This window comes from Capsicum annuum, unplaced genomic scaffold (genome assembly GCF_002878395.1).
Source record: "Capsicum annuum cultivar UCD-10X-F1 unplaced genomic scaffold, UCD10Xv1.1 ctg3821, whole genome shotgun sequence".
In the NCBI taxonomy this organism is placed as follows: Eukaryota; Viridiplantae; Streptophyta; class Magnoliopsida; order Solanales; family Solanaceae; genus Capsicum; species Capsicum annuum.
In genome coordinates this window covers 61,490-70,498 of record NW_025845332.1, presented here as the reverse complement: position 1 = coordinate 70,498, position 9,009 = coordinate 61,490, and the positions used below count along the sequence as shown (strand labels likewise).

Below are 9,009 nucleotides of genomic sequence, written 5' to 3'. Positions count from 1 at the left end.
CTATTTGGAACCAAAAGTGTTCTTCCCTTTGGGCAGGTCAACAATGGTCCATATGTTGTTTTCCTCTAATGCTTGAATTTCTAACTTTATAGCTTCCACCTATATTTCATCCTTTACACCTTGTTTGAAGTGTTGAGGCTCAGTTAGAGTAGAGAACCTTGACGAGTAACACTGATATGCTAGTTTTAATTTACTATAAGATAGGTTGTTAGCTAAGAGGTACTTGCATCTCTGGGATTTTGAAGTGTCAACATAATCATGCATCCACACAGGTGGTTTGCTTGTTCTCGTTGGTCTACTTAAAGAGGGATAAAGTAGGGAACGGTTATCTTGACATATTTCTTTATGAGTGGTGCTAGGTGAAGTTACACCAGGTACTGCAGCATCAGAGGAATCTTGGCAATCAGCATAAATATTTGCATCATAAAAATGAATGTCCTCTAAAGGAACATCAACACCAACTTCATCATATATGGAGACTAGAAAGTCATTGGTGTCTTCATCGGTTTTGGAAGTATCTGCATGCTGTAATTTTGCTTGTGATGGATGAAATGGAAAAGAATCTTCATAAAACACAACATCCCTACTCACTAATAATTCTTTTGAGTTGATGTCCAGTAATAAGTAACCCTTTTGAGATTCTGAATATCCTACTAGCACAGCAGGTTTAGCTCTTTCAGAGAACTTTTCACCCCTAGGGACAACAGTCATATAGCACAGACATCCAAACACCCTCAAATGAGACAGCTTGGGATCTTTAGAAAATAGCAACTAATATGGGCTCTTACCACTCAGGACTGAGGTTGGCAACCTGTTCATGATATATATTACAGCTTTTACACATAATCCCTAGTACTTGATGGGCAAATGGGATTGAATCTTAAGAGCTCTAGCAATATTCAATATGTGCCTGTGCTTCCTTTCCACTACTCTATTTTGTTGTGGAGTGTAAGGACAACTGGTCTAATATAGAATACCCAGAGACTGGAATAATATGTGACATTGAGTACTGACACATTCAGTCCCATTATTATATCTAATGGTTTTTATCACCACTCCAAACTATGTTTTAATCATGGATATGAATGTCTTAATAGCTACTATGGTTTCAGATTTTAGCTGCAACAGATTAATCCAAGTATATCTACTATAGTCATCCACCATAGTCAAGAAACAACACTTATTATCAAATGTAGGTGTTCTATAAGGACCTCATAAATCCATGTGTACAAGTTCAAAAATTGTAGAACATCTAGTAGTACTTGTGGGAGATGGCATTCTTGTTTGTTTAGCTAGTGGGAATACAGTACATTTATTTAATATATTTACATCACTATGATTCATCAAAATTTTTAATTATCTTAAAACCTGAGGAGCTGGGTGCCCACGTCTTTGGTGCCATAGTCTGCAATTAGGAACAACAACCTCTGCAGTGAACCTGTCGTGTTTTGGTCCTTCCTGGACAACATTATCTTTCCATTCTTCTTTAAGAACATATAGTCCAACCTCTTTTCTACCAATCCCCTTCACCTTACCATTGAAGAGGTCCTAAAATATGCAGAAATCAGGATAAAAAGACACAAAGCATGAAAGTTCCTTGGTTATCTTAGCAGCAGACAACAAATTTAGTCTAAAATATGGAACAAAGAGAACATACTTGATCACATCATTTGTAAATATATAAGCTTCTCCTGTGTAAGAAATTATGACTTCATCTCCTGTTGGAAGGTACAATTTGTCTAAATGTCTTGGAACCAAGCTATTGCTATCTTTAAACAAGTGTCTATTGGCAGACACATGATGTGTAGCCCCTGAATCTATAATCCAACTGTCAGTACAAGTCTTGAATAAGAAATAAGTAGTAATACCTATCATATTGACTTGTTTCATATCCTTGGTATCTTTATTCAACATGTTCATGATTTGATTGTACTCTTCATCAGTAAATGTATGTGGTTTTGCCAGTGGTACAAGATTGCCATCATGACTGGAACTGGCAGTATCAACTAGTCCTGCTACCATTCTTACAATTTGGAAAAACTTGCTACCAGTGTTATATGACCTAAAATTTAGAGGAGCATAACCCTGTTTCTTCTTATTTTTCCAATCATTTGGATATCCTATCAGTTTGTAGCAATTTTCTTCAATATGACCTGAAATTTGATAGTAGTCACACCTTCTACTCTTGTAATTTATGTTTCCCTGTCCATAACCATAATTACGATTCACTTGCATAGCAAGAGGTTCTGATCTGTCGTGTACAGATGAGTGTTGTATCTCATCCTCTATGAGCATGGCATAAGCTTGATTGAGAGTTGGAGTTACTCCTTTAAGTAAGATCTGTATCCTAGATTGATTGTAGGACTCATTCAAGCCACTCAAAAATTGTAGAAGTCTCAGTTGACACATATAATCTGAGTATTCTTTGGATTTAGGGCAATCACAGCTAGAATTTGGAACCAGAACATCATACTCACTCCACAAGGTTTTCAACTTAGTAAAATAATCTAAGATTGAATCAGTACCTTGAGAATGCATATTGATTTCACGATGCAATTGATATATACGCACATGATTCGCTTTGTCATATCTCTCCATCAAATCATTCTAGACTGCACAAGCATTTGTAGCATACACGATCCCAGATAGTAAGCTTTCACTCACTGTATTCATGATCCATGAAAGGACAATCGCATTACATGTTTCCTACTGATCATGAATTCTTCTCTGTATGACTCCTTGTTGCAGGATCCAGTGACAAAAACATACTTTCTCTTCCCTAAGAGAGCAATTTACATGGATTGACTCCAAAGACTATAGTTTTCTGAACCAGTCAATTTGATTGGAATGAGTATAGAACTTGAACTATCTGAAGCACCAATGAAGAGAGGATCACTTTGATCAATTCTGGGTGCCATGAATGAAGAAGCTCAGCTATAAAATCAACCAAACTTGCAGAAAAATCAAAGTACTCTCTGTATCAGCCAACCTGGCTTTGATACCATATGAAAATCAAGCATCACAACTTAATGATTCATGAACAAGGAAGAATAAATGAGAGAGTTAAGTTGTAAAATTTACTCATCACCAAAATCACGTGTTACAATCTGATATTATACCTTATATAGGCTATGAAAGATATACAAAATATCTAATAACTATCTCCTTCTAGAATATTCTATTTGACACCTCATTGCACCTAACTAAACATTATCTAACAACCTCTAACAACTTTCAACCCCTTATACAGCTGACTCGGCAATATACAACTAACTAACTCACTACATATCTACTCCTATCAGTGCTACACATCAGTGGAACAGGTAGTCACATATGTGTCAACAACACAGTAGTTAAAACATGACCACTTGAACCGACTTTAGGTGGCCACCCTCCTAAAGTTCAATGAAAGTCATCAACCTAGGTTATGGGTCTTATTTATCGTCCATTAACCCCGTCCATGGAAGTATGTTTCCTAGTGTTCCTTCGTATTCTTTTATATTCATCCAGATCCTCATTTTTCTTTTGTGTCAGCCGATGAGGGAAATTTGTCCATTTTTTTTATTTTTGTTGTTTGCATTTATAGCAAACCAGGTAGACAACAATCAAATGTTTACCATATTCATGGGAAATTCAAATAAAATAAAGATTCCATCATGTCAAACACATCCATAGTGTTATTTTCCTTTTTTTTTACTTCACACAACTGTGGTGTCTTAGCTAATATATCTGCACTACGACTAATTCTATAAGGTAACAACTACTTTATCTTCGGTCCCCCCACAACTATCGATAAACTCCCTCCTGCAAAATAAGCGGCAGGAGTTTTTTTCCTTTTTGAACAATAAAAAGATTGGTAGAAATGGCATAATACATGACTTGGCCTTTTACATGTCAAATCTCATATGATTTAATATATAGGACGTGCACTTCACGCGATTTGAGTGTCTATTTTGCATGTTAAATGGCACATTTATGTATACTCTTGGCTGTATTTTATTGCATTTTTTGTTTTGCAGACTGAATTTCACTCATACAAAATAATAAAAGCCAAGAATAAGAAATACGCATGAATAAAAAATTGAAACTAGAATTGAATAAAATGTTGAAACTAGAATTGTCGGGGTACTCTAAAGAAGAGAACCCCTCCAAAAAATGACATATACCACTAATTGCAGTGCACACGCGGTAATCTTTAGTAAAAGGCAAAAGAATAATTCGCTTTGTGCTCACTGCGTGGCTGTGTGACTTCTCCAACTTACATCTGCTGCCTGTATATATTACAACAAAGTTTGTGTTACTTGTGGTTTATCGATGTGGTACTCGCACCTCACTTCGTTATAATATTGGTCTCTGCTTCTTCAATATATTGTGAATGATTGAATATCAAAATGTTATTTTTTCCAAATAGAAAAAGACTTGTATACTTTCTTGTTTGATAAATTGGAAATATATACTCATAAGTTAAGCAACGTAATGTCATAAGGATATTTTGGACTCAGCATCTTTAATAGCGAAATTCCAATACAAGTTTAAGTGTATACTGAAGGACCCAATAGGCAGAAGCAGAAAATAAAGCAGTTGTTTGTTTACTCTAAGTTGTCCTTATAATCTATATTGCTCGGACTGTCCAAAAATGTTGTTGAACCTGTACTATCAGATCCTCTTGATACACAAGTCAGTTTTCTTTTAGAGTTCAAGCTAACATAGTTTGTAATGGTGATGTGTTTGTATCACTCCCCAGAAGAAGTTCATGGGGAGTTGATAAGAACAAAAAGCATTTAGTTTTAAATCATTGGCTAGTAACTTTATTGGGTGTCGCCAATGTGATGGAAGTATCAGTATGTTGTTGGGCTAAAACAATCCAAAGATAAATTCTTAATATGTAGTGACATTTTTCACTTTGGATCAAACATGTTCAATTATTTCCAAAAGATTTAAAATGTGTTGTCTAGAACAGCTGGCGGTTTAAATATTCTAGATACTACTATCTGGAATAGAGCTGCAATTCTTAAGTTGCTATGGAACTTATGTTGCAAAAAGGACAACTTACGGGTGAAGTGGGTTCACCGTTATTATATCAAAGTAAGGAATATTTGGAATTGTGCACCCTCCCAAGCCTCATGGGTGGTCCGGAAGATACTGAAGAAAAAGAAACACTTACAAGATACAAGGATCCATATATCTGAACTAACAAATCTACAACAATACTCCATCAAAAAGATGCACATTGCAATGAGGGGTGACTTTGAAAAGGTTCCCTGGAGAAGGATCATTTGCAATAATCCTGGATCACCTAGATGGATTTTCATTACAAGACTAGCAGCTCTGAGAAGACTACACACCTAAAACAAGTTAATGCAACGGGGAATCATAGATAACCGGTAGTGTGTTTTGTGCAGTGGGGGAATTTATTCCAGTGACAATTTAATCTTTTCATGTGACTACTCCTACAATTACAAGGTACAAGCAGACAAGCAAAGTCATGGAAGAAGAGTTGGATTGGATGACTATGAATGCTAGAGGGAAAGGAGCTGTTGCCAAAATCTTCAGAATGAGCACTACATATGCAGTATATCACATATGGATTGAGAGAAATCACAGGATATTCGAGGCCAAAACTAGTGATCCATCCTTGATTACCACAAAAATAGTGTGGTCTAATTTTTTGAATATTATTGCTTTGATGTCATAGGGAGTTCATTTTATTTAACTACTTGGTGGCCATATATACCAACACAGTTTTGACTATGTACAGAAATCAGAATGTTAATACTTTTTGGTAATAAAATATTTAGGTCCCTAAAAGGAAAAACACGTTATCATTATCCAAAGGGAAAAGAGTCAAATATGCCCCTGAACTTTGTAAAAAGGTTCAAATATGCCCTCTGTTACAAGTTTGGTCCAAATATGTCTTCGCTATTAAAGATTAGGAGCAAATATGACCCTATAGACATTAAAGGGTCGTTTGGTAGAGTGTATAAGGTCAATGCAAAATATAATGTATTAGTAATGCTTGCATTAGTAATGTTTGTATTACTTATGCTTGTATTAGTTATGCATGTATTATTTCTTATACATTGTTTAGTTTGATGTATAAAAAATAATACATCTTACATAATTTCTATAAAAGAAATGTTTGTTTACAAAAATACCCTTTTTTAATTTTGTACACTTTTTTGCAACAACATTTTTTTTTCATCTCAAATATAATTAGTATTGTTGAACTAGTATATATAGGTTTCAGATTAATTGCAAGACTTTCGTCTTTGCGCATGAAATATTATGCCAACGGATTAACATAGTCGAAACAAAAATAAAATGTAAGACGTAAAATTAAGAAATAGTTTCAATTTTTTTAGTCTTTTTAAAAACCCTCAAAGCAAAGCAAAAATGTGTTACAATTATTTAAATCAATTATTCATTGTTATAGATTAAAATGATGGGAAAAAAATTGTGAAATGTTTTGAAAAGATTCACTATTGTAAATTAAAATGGCGGGAAAAGGAATGGTAAAATATTTTGAGAGGGAAATTGAGGGGTATTAAGGCCATTTAATAAGTTAATCCATGTATTAAAGACTTTACATTACTAATACATAGAAAATGGGTGGTATTAACAATACACACCTTAATGCACAATAGAATGTATAACTAATGCTTGTATTAGTTATACATTGACTAAAAATTATACAAAACAAGGTATTCATAATACACATTAATTAATACATGCATTATTTTTGCTAATACACTCTACCAAACGACCCCTAAGTGACAAGCTGGACATTTGCAGGTCCTTTTTTTTATTTTTTTTAATAGCCAAGTAAGTAAATAATTGCCACATCACATAAAAAAAATCACCCAACTTTTTTATATCCTGACCCGACCCAAAACCCTTTTTTAACTTCTGTAATACCCTAACCCATTTCACCATATCTTCTACTATAATAACTTAGTCTACCATATCTTCTACGTCAAAGCAGCATATTGCATTGTTTCTGATAAATTTTGTCCGTAAAGACTCAGGTAATTTTAAGTCATTGCCTAAATGCATCATCTTTGACTTCTCCTTTCTTCTTCTTCGGATGATATTCATTTTGTTCTTGGAGATCACAAAATTGTGTATTCTTTATTAATTTGTATAGTTTTAATCTATCATCAAAGTTCCTGCAGTGTTAATAATGTCAACTTAATAAGATATGTGGGGAGATTCGATTGTATCTGCCAAAATCTCATGAAATTTGTTTATTTAAGGGAAAATGGAGTGCTTTTTTATGTCTTTATAGGGTCTATTTTGTAATTTTTAGTGGTCCCGATATGAATCTTTTCTTTTAGAATTTTGTTTATTCTATTTCTGTGCTTGTAATATGTTTGATCTGATGTGAACCCTATAATTTTGTTGTGTATTTACTATTTCTTTCATGTTCATTTGAAGGATGATTGATGAAGTTGATATTTTGTTCAATTATGGGGGTAGTTGGGTCATTTCACCTGAGCATGCCTACATTAAAAAGTTGGTGCACTCGTGGCGTCTTTTTGATCCTGAATTGCTGAGTCATAAAGATATATGTGATGAGTTTACTTTAAGGCTGGGACTTTCTCAAGTTAAACAATTGCTAGTGACTGGACCCTCAGGTAAGTATTATATTGTAGATGGAGATAGTGGCATTAGGGCTATTATCAGCTTATTGTGTGATCAATTTAAAGTCATCAACTTTTTATTGTGGAAGAGGGTGAGCTAACAGTCTTTACTCAATATATCACAGACCATACTGAAACTGATTTTGTAAATATTGAGGTTCGCATAGATTGTGAACATAATGTTGGTTTTAGTGTTGATTTTGATTTCTCTAAGGGTGAGGAATATGATTATGAGAGATTGGAGGCTATTAGCAAGGAAAGGGGAAGGGTAGTAAGTGATAGGTTGGAAAACTACAAAGAATTGTATGTAGGTATGACATTTAAGGACATGAAAGAAGGTAGGCAGGCTGTCAACTATTATGCATTAGCTAACAAAAGGTCTTTAACTATAATCAAGGGTGATACAAAGAGGACTAGATATGGTTGTGAATAGGGGTGTCCTTTTAGATGTTTGATTTCAAAAGATAGCAAGACTGAAGGGTTCAAGATCAAGACTTTAATCAACAATCACACTTGTGAATAGGACTTTTTTAACCCTAGAGCTAATTCAATCACTTTGGCAAAATACTTCAGAAATAAGTTTCAAAATAACCTCAAGTATAAGGTCAAAGACATGAGAGGAAAATTTGAAAATGATTTTACATTAAATGTGTGCCAATCCAAACTAAAAAGGGCTAAGTGTATGATTCTTGAGAATTTATAAGGTAGTTTTATAGAAAAGTACAATAAGCTTGAGGCCTATGCACAAGAGATTAGGATCTCTAAACCCGGAAGTGATGTTGTGATAAATATCTCCAAGGATGCCTTAGCAGAAGGAAAAAGGAAATTTTTAAGGATGTACTTATGCTTTGATGCTCTAAAGAAAGGCTGGAAATGTGGATTGAGGCCACTTATTAGAGTTGATAGTACATTCTTGAAAGGTAGATGTAAGGTTATGTTGTTGGTTGCTCTTGGACAAGATTTTATGAACAGTTTCTATCCACTAGCATGGGCAATAGTGGACAAAGAAACCAGCAGGACATGGAGCTGGTTCATGGAGCTATTGAAAAGGTCTTTAGACCTTAATGATGGTGCTGGAACCACATTTATTTCAGATATGCAAAAAGTAAGTTTCTTATTTTTTAAATTAAATTTTAGTTTCAATAGTCTTGTTTTATGATTAAATAACTTCTCTTTATTTTTATTTATAATTATAGGGTTTGGTGGATGTTGTTGACAAAGTGTTGCCCCGAGCTCACCATAGGTACTGTATGAGACATGTTGAGAGTAATTAGTCTAAAAAGTAGAGGAGTGGTGAAATGAGAAAGCTTATGTGGTGCTTTTCATGGAGTTCATAGGATGAAGAATTCAAGGACCAGTTGAAAAAGTT

The 9,009-nt window shown here is 34.3% G+C and overlaps 1 non-coding gene and 1 pseudogene across 1 annotated transcript; both read right to left on the bottom strand.

Moving 5' to 3' along the window:
- Positions 1-3,321: 3,321 nt before the first annotated feature.
- Positions 3,322-3,470, bottom strand: LOC124891593 (annotated as a pseudogene).
- A 654-nt stretch (positions 3,471-4,124) lies between these two features.
- Positions 4,125-4,242, bottom strand: LOC124891594. Its single transcript, XR_007049756.1, has one exon. It is a non-coding gene; the product is annotated as a U5 spliceosomal RNA (small nuclear RNA).
- Between the last annotated feature and the right edge of the window lie 4,767 nt (positions 4,243-9,009).